The sequence below is a fragment of the Podarcis liolepis genome (genome assembly GCF_965112155.1).
Source record: "Podarcis liolepis genome assembly, chromosome: 3".
NCBI classification, from domain to species: Eukaryota; Metazoa; Chordata; class Lepidosauria; order Squamata; family Lacertidae; genus Podarcis; species Podarcis liolepis.
The window spans coordinates 123,119,752-123,133,905 of record NC_139557.1 but is presented as its reverse complement, the minus strand read 5'-3'; the positions used below and the strand labels follow the sequence as shown (position 1 = coordinate 123,133,905).

The following is a 14,154-nucleotide window of genomic DNA, read 5'->3' as shown; positions in this document are numbered from 1 at the left end:
AGGTAAAAAAATGGCAAAGGACCGGTTAAGTCCAGTCAGGTGGCCACGGGGTTGTGGCGCTCATCTTGCTTTCAGGCCAAGGGAGCCGGCATTTGTCCACAGACATCTTTCCGGGTCATGTGGCCAGCAGAACTAAACTGCTTCTGGCACAACAGAATATCATGACGGAAACCAGAGCACACAGAAATGCTGTTTACCTTCCCGCCACAGCGGTACCTATTTATCTACTTGCGCTGGTGTGCTTTCAAACTGCTAGGTTGGCAGGAACTGGGACAGAGCAACGGGAGCTCACTCCGTCACGTGGATTCAAACTGCCGACCTTCTGATCGGCAAGCCCAAGATGCTCAGTGGTTTAGACCACAGTGCCACCCGCATCCTACATTACAGGGGGTTGGACTAGATGACCCTTGGAGATCTCTACCAATTCTACTGTTCTATGATTAAACCACCCCAGGATTGAAGCACAGGCTCTGTTATGCAGCTATGGGCCTCCCCTTTGGTATGGGTTGCCTAGTGGTGCTGTGGTCTAAACCACTGAGCCTCTTGGGCTTGCCGATCAGAAGGTCAGTGGTTCGAATCCCCGCAATGGGGTGAGCTCCCGTTGCTCTGTCCCAGCTCCTGCCGACCTAGCAGTTTCAAAGCACACCAGTGCAAATAGATAAATAGGTACCACTGTGGCGGGAAGGTAAACAGCATTTCTGAGCGCTCTGGCTTCCGTCACGGTATCCCGTTGCGCCAGAAGTGGCTTAGTCCTGCTGGCCACAAGACCTGGAAAGCTGTCTGTGGACAAACACCGGCTCTCTTGGTCTGAAAGCAAGATGAGCGCCACAACCCCATAGTCACCTTTGGACGTAACCGTCGAGGAGTCCTTTACCTTTACCTTCACCTCAGCATTCAGAGTCCCATAGGGATGGGGGAGAGAAATTTTAAAGTGAATCGACCTAATCCAAACGTGCAAAAACAATTTGCAGACTGGAAAACAAACCAGCTTTCCCTCAAAGTCCGCACTCCTCAAAATTTTGCAATTCAGTTCTCCAAGCAGAAAGCCAAAACACCCACCAAAACCATATACAGTGGTAGCTCGGGTTAAGTACTTAATTCATTCCGGAGGTCCATACTTAACCTGAAGCTGTTCTTAACCTGAAGCACCACTTTAGCTAATGGGGCCTCCTGCTGCCGCCACACCGCTGGAGCACGATTTCTGTTTTCATCCTGAAGCAAAGTTCTTAATTTGAATCACTATTTTTGGGTAGTGGAGTCTGTAACCTGAAGTGTATGTAACCTGAAGCGTATGTAACCAGAGGTACCACTGTACAGAAATACATTCATCAGGGGGGAGTTTGCAGGCTAAAAATAACACACACACAAACAAATTAGGGGAGACTGCTTGCATATAGGTGTGTATCAGTCAAAAATGCACACAGGAACGTGACCACGAGTAGAAATCTGCACAATAATGCTAATGAATTTCCACGACGACTTTTTCTGATGCAGGCATGTGGTGAACTGGAAATTGCTGAAATCGGGAGGAAAATAGAAACTGGAATGGACTGATCTGCCTGTTTGTTCGGCTTGTTCGGCTGATGCCAGAATTGGCTGGTTGCTGATCTGCCCCCAACTTAGCAAAAGGGCAGCTGCTTTGACAGAGAGGGAGGGCAGCCAAACCCAGCCTCAAACCAGATGGAGAATAACTCTGGATGCGTCCCAACTAGGCCAGAGCCCAGACCCTCCTCTCCTATCTCGGGGGACGGGCCTGTTCTCTGCAAGGCCAGAAGACGTGCGGTGATCGATGGAGCAAGGCACTTTTTGGGAAAACAAATGGAGAACAGTGGAATGGATCTTTGCCCCAGGAAGCTTACAGTGAACACTTTGACAGTGTCGTGTTAAGATGGATGGGTAGTCAAGTTGTGCAAGCACTTGGAGCTCGCAAAGCTGACAGATGCAATAAAAGATGAACCTAAAAAGATCAGATGCAATAAAAGATGAACCTAAAAAGATGGTGAAAGAAGAATGGGAATGTTTAAATAATGCAATTCTGGGCCTCATCAATAGGAGTATAGCATCTAGATCAAGGGAAGTAATAGTGCCACTGTATTCTGCTCTGGTCAGACCTCACCTGGAGTACTGTGTCCAGTTCTGGGCACCACAATTCAAGAAGGACACTGACAAACTGGAACGTGTCCAGAGGAGGGCAACCAAAATGGTCAAAGGCCTGGAAACGATGCCTTATGAGGAACGGCTAAGGGAGCTGGGCATGTTTAGCCTGGAGAAGAGGAGGTTAAGGGGTGATATGATAGCCATGTTCAAAGATATAAAAGGATGTCACATAGAGGAGGGAGAAAGGTTGTTTTCTGCTGCTCCAGAGAAGCGGACACGGAGCAATGGATCCACACTACAAGAAAGAAGATTCCACCTAAACATTAGGAAGAACTTCCTGACAGTAAGAGCTGTTTGACAGTGGAATTTGCTGCCAAGGAGTGTGGTGGAGTCTCCTTGTTTGGAGGTCTTTAAGCAGAGGCTTGACAACCATATGTCAGGAGTGCTCTGATGGGGTTTCCTGCTTGGCAGGGGGTTGGACTCGATGGCCCTTGTGGTCTCTTCCAACTCTATGATTCTATGATTCTATGATCTAGGGGACAAGGGTTCATCAAGAAAGACCTGGTTATGTTTAGAATGATACCGCACAGGGGAATGTTCCCTGATACCAAAGATGAGGGATTCTATGGAATGCAGATGGAGAGAATTGATAAGAACAATGATCTGTTGTGACCTTGACGGAAGCGTGCAATAGATGAGCCTCCTTGAAGGAGCGTCTCCACCTCCATCGTTCTGCCCGGACACTGAACTCTAAGGGCCTTCTGGAGGTTCCCTCATTGCGAGAAGCCAGGTTACAGGGAACCCGGCAGAGGGCCTTCTCGGGAGTGGCACCCGCCCTGTGGAACGCCCTCCCACCAGATGCCAAGGAGATAAACAACTACCAGACTTTATAAGACATCTGAAGGCAGCCCTGTTCAGGGAAGCTTTTAATGTTTAATATGTTATTGTATTTTAGTGTTTTGTTGGAAGTCGCCCAAAGTGGCTGGGGAAACCCAGCCAGATGGGCGGGGTATAAATAAATTATTATTATTATTATTATTATTATTATTATTATTAGGTTTTTGTCTTCTTCTTTATTAGTTCTTTTTTCTCCCCACCACTTCTTTTTTTCTTCTTCTTTTTCCTTTTTCCTTTTCCCCTCCTCCTCCTTTCCTTTTCCTTTTTTCTTTCCCATAATGGCTTATGTTCTATGCCATGAACTTTGATTTTTTTTTGTAGTTTTTTAGCTTTTTTCATTATTACTATTATTAAGGATTTTTATTTTGTAATTTTGGTTGTTTATATTTATCTGTATTTGTTTAAAGCAAAATAAAAGTATTTTTAAAAAATCAAAAAGGGTGGGTTTTTTTGGAGGGCGAAGGTGATGTGAAGTAAGAAGGCAGAACCTCAGAAGATTTAGGAGGTACCCCAAGGGTCATCTAGTCCAACCCCCTGCAATACAGGAATCACACCTGAAGATTCCCATGCAGGTGGCTGGATGCAGATAGGATCAGGGCAGCATGAGAGATAGCAGGGAGGTTATCTCTGTGGCAGAACATCTGTTCTGCATACCCTCCAAATGTCCCAGTTTTCCAGCGACAGTTCCGGAATTAGGTCCCAGTTTCTGATTTGATCCCGGAATGTCCCGCTTTTCCTTATTCCTCCCTGTGCTGGGCCTGGGGGTTAACCCGAGCCACGTGGTCCAGGTCTGGTCCTGAATCCAAGGATTCCACGAGGCGTCAGTCCGAAAGGGCCAAGGCAGGAAACCAGGCTAGGTCAGGCACAGGGTCTCATGCAAGTTCCAGCAATGTTGCTTCTGAAACCTGGGGCAAAGTCTGGCAGCCTTTTATCTCTGTCGTGGTAATGGCCGGTCCTGATCCCCCAGTGAGTCACCTCCCTGTCTCGCTCGAAGGCGAGCACTCCTCCTGCGAGTACTAAGGTCTCTCTCAGACCTGAGTCTCTGCAGCTCGGGAGACATCGGTGGGTTACTAGACCCAGAGGCCGCCTCAGCCTCCCCTGACCCAACCGGTAGTGGAGCAGCTGTAAGTGATGGCCCAGATGAAGGCAACAAGGTCATCCCTGCATCTGGAGTCAGGGCTGGCTCAGGCCCCTGACTCAGCCCAGCTGGTGCTTGTTGCAGGGGAACCTGTGCAGACTGGGGCTCTTCAGAATCAGGCCCCAGACTTGGTCCGGATGCCACCTGAGGCAAAGGATCCGGTGCGGACTGAGACTCCTCTGGCTCCGAGTCTGAGCCCAAGTCCCAGGCCATCACATAGGATAACTTGGATGGCTCAGTTGGTTAGAGTGTGGTGCAGATAATGTCAAGGTTGCCGGTTCCTTTATGGGACAGCTGCATTTCCCTGCATATTCCTCTGGTTCCGAATCCGAGTCCCAGGCCATCACACTCCACTTCCCTTATTCCTCCTTGTTCTTCTGCTCCCCCCTTCCTATCTTTCTCCCCCACCTCAATGTTCCTTTCATCCCTGGCTCCTTTCAACTTCAGCTAACACTCATGTTTGAGAGGCTGTTGCTTTCTCGCCCCCGGGAGATGAAAACGCCCCCCCCCCCGCCCAGTGTGCCCTGCCTCTGATCACCCTCCTTTCATCTGTCGTGCCAGCCAAAAAGAAGTTAATTGTCCCTGGCACGCGGGGGGGGGGGAGGGGAGAGGGGGGGCAAAGGGGCACTGGTTTTTTGTTTGTTTTTTCATTTCTCCAAACTTTAGTGGAAAGCCAGGAATCATAAAATCACAGAACTGTAGAGTTGGAAGGGACACCCCAAATGTCATCTAGTCCAACCCTCACAATGCAGGAATCGCAGCTAAATAACCCTGGCCACCTTGGTTTGAAAACCTCCGATGAAGGAGAGTCCACCACCTTTAGATGCTACCCTTTGAATTTCCAATTAAATAACAAAATTAAACAATTGTCCACTAGCACCTTAGAGACCAACTAAGTTTGTTCTGTGTACAGTGGACGCTCGGGTTGCAAATGTGATCCGTGCGGGATGCAACCCACAGCATTTGCAACCCAGGTCTGCACACGAGCGGGTTGTGATTCGGCACTTCTGTGTATGCACAACCACAGAAAACCCAGAATTAATCCATTCTGGTACTTCCGGGTTTTGGCGGTCCGCAACCCGAAAAAACGCAACCTGAAGCGGCTGTAACCCGAGGTATGACTGTATAAGCTTTTGTGTGCATGCACACTTCTTCAGATATGCTGAAACAAAACGTCACCAGACCCTTATATATAGTGGGAGAGTGGGGTGGGTTTTCCCCCCCAGAAGGGTAGTGGGAGATGGCTGATTGACTCAGTGGGTATAGTGAACCTCTGACTGTTAACGACTGCCATTAGTCCTACAGTGGTGCCTCGCAAGACGAAAAGAATCCGTTCTGTGATTCTCTTTGTCTAGCGGTTTTTTCGTCTTGCGACGCAAGCCCATTGACGGATTAGCGGATTAGCGCTATTAGCGGCTTTTAGCGGCTTTTAGCGGCTTTTAGCGGCTTATCTGCTTATCGGATCAGCTGATAAGCGGCTTAGTGGCTTAGTAAAGGGGGGAAGGGGAAAAAAACCCGCAGGAACTCGCAAGACATTTTCGTCTTGCGAAGCAAGCCCATAGGAGATTCGTTTTGCGAAGCACCTCCAAAACGGAAAACTCTTTCGTCTAGCGAGTTTTCCGTCTTGCGAGGCATTCGTCTTGCGGGGCACCACTGTACAGGAAAAAGCAAGGGATAGTATGCAGATGACCAAAAATAGCTTTCGCATATTGTTACGGAAATTACGGGGTGGGGGGCACATCTTTAAAGTTGTTAAATGTTACAAAAATTATGCATAAATGTATCCTTTCGACTTGGCAGCTCAGGGAAGTTACCTAGCTTTAACAATCATATAAAATCAACTCCTTTGCCAGTTTCCTCCATTCCAACGCTATTTTCCCCTTGAAATATAGGGACTTCCCAATAGGAAGTGCCCAGAGACGACAATTGCTGAGCTGATTGTTGGCCAAAGAAAGCCTAATCCCATCACCAGACTTGCCAAGGGGTCCAGACATACAAAGGAAGTTCTATTGTACTTTGGGTGGTGGGACTTCAGAGGTGTTTGCCTATGCTCATCTTATACCTGGGTCCGAAAGAATAAGATTGTCGTTGAAAGTGGGGTTCAGCACCCATCTCCCTTTGACAAAGATGTCCCTGCGGGGTAGCTCAGTTTGTAGAGCGTGAGACTTTTAATTTCCTGGTCGTGGGTTCGAGATCTACGTTGGCAAGTTTCCTGCATTGCAGGGGGTTGGACTAGATGACCCTTGGGTTCCCTTCTGACTCTGAAATTCTATGAAACATATGCAGCAAATAAGGGGATCTGCCCTCAGCAGAAGCAAGCCAGGCACCCCCCTGACCTATGATCCTTCCTTGAAAGCGAGCGGAGCTGATTTTGCAAAGATCTGTCTTGAGGAAACAGGATTTGCCTTCCAAGAACTGTGTATTTCTTGTGTGTTTATAGTTGCTGGGCTGGTGTGGTACTTTTATGTCGCAAGCTTGCTTTCGTGACATGCTGCTTTAAGCGTGTCCTGTTGTTTTTAAAGGATTGCGTGTTATATTGCGTGTGTCACGGTCTCTATAAATCGCTTCTTTTGGCTGTGTGCCAGGATTCATAAATCAGCGGGCGGAAAAAGAAGTTTTTCTCCCTCTCTCATCGTGCTAGAACCCTTGGATGACCAGTGAAACTGGACGCTGGGAGATCCAGAAGAGAGAAAAGAAAGTCTTCACGCAGCACGTGGGGAGACTATAGAACTCCCACCCACAAGAAACGAAGATGGCCAGCAACTTGGATGGATTTAAAGGAGGATGAGACAAATTCTCTTCTATCTATACAGCTCTATGATTCCAAACCAGCCCCTTCCTTCCTCACCCACCTCCCTGGTCCAGCTTCTGGAGCCTCCATAACAACAACAACAACAACAACAGCAACAACAACAACAACAACAATAACAACTTATTATTTTTACCCCATCCATCTGGCTGGTTTCCCCCAGCCACTTTGGGTGGCTTCCAGCAAAAGATTAAATTCCATCATGACAAGCCACATCAAAAGTCACATGAATGCATATATTGGATACCTCTCTCTCTTTTTTTAAAAAATAATTTCTTATTAGTTTTTAACATATCATTTTCAAATAATTAAACATACTTTTACATCTTATACAATTTTGGACTTCCATCAATCACGTCTGAAAATTTTCCAATCTATTCACTTTAATATACTTGTCTTACTTTCACTAGTACCTTTAAATTTCATAACTACAATTTCTCTCCTTTCTCTATTTTGCAATATTTCATATATTTCTCCGTACAAAACTTATATTGGATACCTCTCAACTTCCTCTGGATCATCACCCACCCATCTGAGCTGTTGTACCTCTGTGACAATATTTCCCTATTTAATGGGAGGCTGCACTGAATTTTCATGGGATTGGATTTTCTCCTGGAAAAGGTGTCGTTTCAAGTGGTGCACAGGGGGCGAAGATCAGCACTCTGCTAAATTGAGCATTGGGAGGGTGGGGACGACAGCAACCCTTTTGTTGGCAAAATCTGTCTCTTATGTTGGCAAAACCTGTCTCTTATGGCACTTCACTTGCCAAGAGGAAGGTTGGGCTGCAGGTTGTCACCTTAGAAGTGGCTTATCCCACTCCAAAGAGGGGAAGCCTTTTTGACCCTGAAAGATCATAAACATGACGGGGGCCAGGAGAAGAAGAAGAAGAGTTTGGATTTGATATCCCATTTTTATCACTACTCGAAGGAGTCTCAAAGTGGCTAACAATATCCTTTTCCCTTCCTCACCCACAACAAACACTCTGTGAGGTGAGTGGGGCTGAGAGACTTCACAGAAGTGTGACTAGCCCAAGGTCACCCAGCAGCTGCATGTGGAGGAGCGGAGACGCGAACCCGGTTCACCAGATTACGAGTCCACCGCTCTTAACCACTACACCACACTGGCACACTGGAGGGACAAGCTCAGGGTTTTCCATTAAAAATCCCCTTTGAGTAAGCATGAAGTTGATCAACATTGCTCCCATTTCACAGATAGGTTAAGTGAGAATGTGTTAAAATCATAGAACTGTAGAGCTGGAAGGGACCCCGAGGGTCATCCAGTCCAACCCCATGTATTGCAGGAATCTCAGGTGAAGGTTCCACCCAACTTCGGCTTAAAAGCCTCCAATGGAGGAGGACCCACCGTCTTCCAATGGAGTCCATTCCACTGTTGAACAGTTCTTATCATCAGAAAGTTCTTCTTGATGTTGAGTCGGAATCCCCTTTCTTGTAACTTGAAGCCCTGGGTTTGAGTCCTACCCTTCAGAGCAGGAGAAAATGAGCTCGCTCCATCTTCCATGTGGCAGCCCTTCAGATATTAAAGGTGGCTCTCTGTCATATCACCTCTCTGTCATATCACCCCTCTGTCGCCTCTTTTCCAGGCTAAACATCCCCAGCTCCTTCAACCGCTCCTCATCAGGCTTGGTTTCCAGACCCTTGATCATCTTGGTAGCCCTCCTCTGCCCCCCTTCCAACTTGGCAATCTCCTTCTCAAACCGAGGTGCCCAGAACTGGACACAAACACTACTCTGTTCGCCAAGGCTATTCTAGAAGTCAGTGGCAGAGATTTATTTGGACAAAGAAGGCTGATCGCTGAAGAATGGATGCTTTTGAATTGTGGTGCTGGAGGAGACTCTTGAGAGTCCCATGGGCTGCAAGAAGATCAAACCTCTCCATTCTGAAGGAAATCAGCCCTGAGTGCTCACTGGAAGGACAGATCCTGAAGCTGAGGCTCCAAGACTTTGGCCACCTCATGAGAAGAGAAGACGCCCTGGAAAATACCCTGACGTTGGGAAAGATGGAGGGCACAAGGAGAAGGGGATGACGGAGGACGAGGTGGTGGGACAGTGTTCTTGAAGCTACTAGCATAAGTTTGACCAAACTGCAGGAGGCAGTGGAAGACAGGAGTGCCTGGCGTGCTCTGCTCCATGGGGTCATGAAGAGGCGGACACGACTAAACAACTAAGCAACAACAACAAGTGCCAGCAGAAAGGTCCTCACCCCCCCACCTCCCACCCTGCTGGAGAACTGTGTCTCCTGCTCAGCCCTTGAAACAACCAAGGTGTAAGTTAAGTTACTCACCTGATGGCAGGGTTCTTGACAGCCTTGGATTCTTCAGCCCCTCCTAATCCCCACCATGCAAGATGGTTAGAGAAGGTAGAGGCAAATCTCAAAATACAGAGCTCTTGCCAGTTAGCTCCTTCCAGTCCAGAAGGAAAGCAAGAGCTCTCTAGACATGGGCAGTCATCCCTTCCATGGCTAACAAGAGATCTTGGATGGTGGTGGTGGGGTTCTCCTGATGTTCCTCTGCTTCAGATTGCCAGCTGTGGCTCTCTCAGAACTCTGCAGCCAGCCCTTCTCCAGGCAAAGTGAAGGACCCAGGCAGCTTTCCAGCTAGCCTTTGCCACTCCCGGGGAAGCCAAGGGGAGTGGGAAGGGGGCAGGCATAGAAAGGGGAGAGTCAGAAGCAGCTCCAAGGGCTGGATTGTTGTCGTTGCTCTGAAAAAGGTTCCAGTTGCTGGGAGTCTCTGAAAAGTTTCTTGGAAGAAGTGGACCATGTGGAGAGGGACAGGTATGGAGAGATGCGACCTCTGGTGGCTCAACTCCTGTAAGGCAGGATTGGCATCACGTTTCTTTTGCAGCAGGGATAAAAGAAAACACTCTTCGCGGACGGTTTGTGGTTCTTGCGGAGGCCGTTAGCACTTAATGGGGCATGTGTTCTGTATCCTGAGAAATGTGGGAAACGGAATGCAGAGCAGGGTATTTCCAATGGGTTTTACTTAGCCCAGCTAGTCTATATTGTTGAATCCTATACAGTAGTGCAGATGACACAACATTGATGGCAGAAAGTGAGGAGGAATTAAAGAACCTTTTAATGAGGGTGAAAGAGGAGAGCGCAAAATATGGTCTGAAGCTCAACATCAAAAAAATGAAGATCTTGGCCACTGGGCCCATCACCTCCTGGCAAATAGGAGGGGAAGAAATGGAGGCAGTGAGAGATTTTTTTTTTCTTGGGCTCTATGATCACTGCAGATGGTGACAGCAGTCACAAAATTAAAAGACGCCTGCTTCTGGGGAGAAAAGCAACAACAAACCTAGACAGCATCTTAAAAAGCAGAGACATCACCTTGCCAACAAAGGTCCGTATAGTTCAAGCTATGGTTTCCCCAGTAGTGATGTATAGAAGTGAGAGCTGGACCATAAAGAAGGCTGATCGCCGAAGAACGGATGCTTTTGAATTCTGGTGCTGGAGGAGACTCTTGAGAGTCCCATGGACTGCAAGAAGATCCAACCTCTCCATTCTGAAGGAAATCAGCCCTGAGTGCTCACTGGAAGGACAGATCCTGAAGCTGAGGGTCCAAGACTTTGGCCACCTCATGAGAAGAGAAGACTCCCCGGAAAAGACCCTGATGCTGGGAAAGATGGAGGGCACAAGGAGAAGGGGACGACAGAGATGGTGGGACAGTGTTCTCGAAGCTACCAACATGAGTTTGACCAAACTGCGGGAGGCAGTGGAAGACAGGAGTGCCTGGCGTACTCTGGTCCAGGGGGTCACGAAGAGTTGGACACAACTAAACAACAACAAAGGACCCCTGGATGGTTAAGTCCAGTCAAAGGTGACTATGGGGTGTGGTGCTCAGCTCGTTTCCAGGCCAAGGGAGCTGGTGTTTGTCCACAGACAGCTTTCCGGGACATGTGGCCAGCAGGACTAAACCACAATTGAAGAAAATGTTGAAAATATCTTTTGTAAAAAAAACACCTGAAGCCTTTTTGTTAGGTATTTTAGGATTTTAGATGTCTCTGCTTTTTAAGATGCTGTCTAGGTTTGTCATTGCTAATCCTGCAGCTGCATGGTATAACTCTTTCGCCATATCGTTCTTCCACTCTTGAAAACATTTCATCCCCCCCCCCCCCCAGTATCGGTATAAAGGTAAAGGTAAAGGAACCCCTGATCATTAGGTCCAGCCATGGCCGACTCTGGGGTTGCGGCGCTCATCTTGCTTTATTGGCCGAGGGAGCCAGCGTACAGCTTCCAGGTCATGTGGCCAGCATGACTAAGCTGCATCTGGCAAACCAGAGCAGCGCACGGAAAAGCTGTTTACCTTCCTGCCGGAGTGGTATCTATTTATCTACTTGCACTTTGACGTGCTTTTGAACTGCTAGGTTGGCAGGAGCAGGGACCGAGCAACGGGAGCTCAACCCATTGCGGGGATTTGAACCGCCGACCTTCTGATCGGCAAGTCCTAGGCTCTGTGGTTTAATCCACAGTGCCACCCAGGTCCCTAATATTTGTAGAGTTTGAAATAAAAAGCTCATTTTGGGGAGTATGTTTATCTTAACCACCGAGATTCTACACCATAGAGAGAGGTGTAGCTTGGTCCCAGTTTCCATATTTTTCTTTACCTCCTTCCATACTTTGACATAATTATCTTTGAATAGGTTAATACCCTTTGTTGATACCCAGATCCCTAAGTATTTTACCTTGTTCATGATCTCTAAACTCGTCAACTGTTGGAGTTCTTTATTCTCGTCTGTATTTAGATTTTTAGTTAGTAGCTTAGTTTTTTAAAATAATTTACCTTTAGGCCCGCCAATTTTTCATATGTATTAATTAATTCCAACGCCGCTGGGATGCTTTCTTTTTGGGTCTTGTGTTGTTATTATTAAATGGTCCACAAATGCTCTAACTTTATAGGATTTTTTTCCAATTACAATTCCATTTATTTTTTCTTCCTTTCTTAGCTTTTGCAAAAGTATTATTTACCTTTTGCAAAAGTATTTCTGGAAATAGCGTGTGCGCATGCATATGGGCACGTGCTCCCCCGCCCTCTGGCCCGCCGGCGATCGGTGCTAGAGACACCTCCCCGAGGCGTGGTAAGTTTGCTGACCCCTGGTTATAAGTAATAACATCACGATGATGATGATGGAAAAGGACACCCTTCTTTTAACTGGAGAACTGTTGGGGGGTATGCATGCCTTGCCTAGAAGCCTGGGGGAAACCTCGCTGTGTGGGCCAAGCTGCCCCCCACTCATCGCCTTCCTTCTTCAAAGCTCTGTGTCCCTTCCTCCCCATCTCTTCCTTCCCTGCCATGAAGGACAGAGATCAACATGCTGGGCCGGTCCACTCATGAGCCAAGGGGCAGTGCCCACCTCGGGTGGCACAGTACTCACCTGGAGTACTGTGTCTAGTTCTGGGCACCACAATTCAAGAAGGACACTGACAAACTGGAACGTGTCCAGAGGAGGGCAACCAAAATGGCCAAAGGCCTGGAAACGATGCCTTATGAGGAACGGCTAAGGGAGCTGGGCATGTTTAGCCTGGAGAAGAGGAGGTTAAGGGGTGATATGATAGCCATGTTCAAATATATAAAAGGATGTCACATAGAGGAGGGAGAAAGGTTGTTTTCTGCTGCTCCAGAGAAGCGGACACGGAGCAATGGATCCAAATTACAAGAAAGAAGATTCCACCTAAACATTAGGAAGAACTTCCTGACAGTAAGAGCTGTTTGACAGTGGAATTTGCTGCCAAGGAGTGTGGTGGAGTCTCCTACTTTGGAGGTCTTTAAGCAGAGGCTTGACAACCATATGTCAGGAGTGCTCTGATGGTGTTTCCTGCTTGGCAGGGGGTTGGACTCGATGGCCCTGGTGGTCTCTTCCAACTCTAGGATTCTATGATTCTATGATTCAAGGATCCACAGGGGCATCAGATTCAGCCCCCAAGAAATGCATCTTGGTGACTCAGAGGCATTGCTGATATCACCCCCCTTAATCCTAATGTAGATTTCATCTCACCCCTTCTTTCCTGGGTAGGGGCTGGGTGGGGGCTGGAAAGCACCATTTTGTGGTTTGCCTCAGGGGCTCAAATGTCTTGGGCTGGTCCTGTCCCCAACGCTCTCCATTCCCCCTTCTCCTTCATCACCCCCTTCTTTTTCCTCCATGCCCCTCCAACCCTCCAAGTGTCCCCATCTTCCAGGGACAGTCCTGGACTTACAGAAGCTCACCCAGTTGACCTGACTTGATCTCAGAATGTCCCACTTTTCCTAAGTCCATCCCCATTTCCATCAGAGAAATCTTAGAGTTCTTCAACTCCTGAGTCATCGGGAGGCAGTCCTGTATACGGAAGTTTTTTAAATGTTTAACATGTTGTGATGTTTTTATATATATTTCTGAGCCACCCAGAGTGGCTGGTGTACCCAGTCAAATAGGTTGGGTATTATGATTATTATTTACTATTACTATTACTATTGAATAAAGGTAAAGGTACCCCTGCTCATACGGGCCAGTCGTGTCCGACTCTAGGGTTGTGCGCCCATCTCACTTAAGAGGCCAGGGGCCAGCGCTGTCCAGAGACACTTCTGGGTCACGTGGCCAGCGTGACAAAGCTGCTCTGGCGAGCCGGCACCAGCGCAGCACACGGAAACGCCGTTTACCTTCTCACTATAAAGCGATACCTATTTATCTACTTGCACTTAAGGGTGCTTTCGAACTGCTAGGTGGGCAGGAGCTGGGACCGAACGACGGGAGCTCACCCCGCCGTGGGGATTCAAACCGCTGACCTTCTGAACGGCAAGTCCTAGGTGCTGAGGTTTTACCCACAGCGCCACCCGCGTCCCACCATTCCTATTGAATAGAACATCCCTATTTTCATGGCAGAAATGTTGCAAGGTATGTCCCCTAGGGTTTTGCATCTCTGCTCAATTTCTGTTTCTGAAACATCCTTCTCTGTGCAGATGCCCAAGGAAGCAAGTCAGTTGGAGGGGAGAGACAGAGAAAGGGGCAGGAGGAGGGGCAGGGGAGACCCCAGGGAGAGGTGGGGGCCTACAAAGTGAGAATTGCCCTTGTGCAAAGCCATGTTTGGAAAAGAACCATAAAGCCTGGATGGCACCACTGACTGGCAGAGAGAGAGAGAGAGAGAGAGAGAAAGGGTCTCAGAGTCTGACCAAAAATATCCCCTCAACCCAGCACACGTTTTCACAACATGAACCAACACAAAGG

The 14,154-nt window shown here is 48.0% G+C and overlaps 1 protein-coding gene across 2 annotated transcripts in view; it reads right to left on the bottom strand.

Annotated features, from left to right (window-relative positions):
* Positions 1–9,693, bottom strand: part of SCARA5 (scavenger receptor class A member 5) — a 106,517-nt gene extending 96,824 nt beyond the window's left edge. The window contains exon 1 of one of the 2 annotated variants that reach the window (XM_083494588.1): positions 9,242–9,693. The gene's annotated coding sequence lies outside the window, so the exon portion shown is untranslated. Of the gene's footprint in view, positions 1–9,238 lie in introns of both variants that reach the window. The other variant, XM_083494589.1, reaches the window with a different exon arrangement.
* Positions 9,694–14,154: the final 4,461 nt, after the last annotated feature.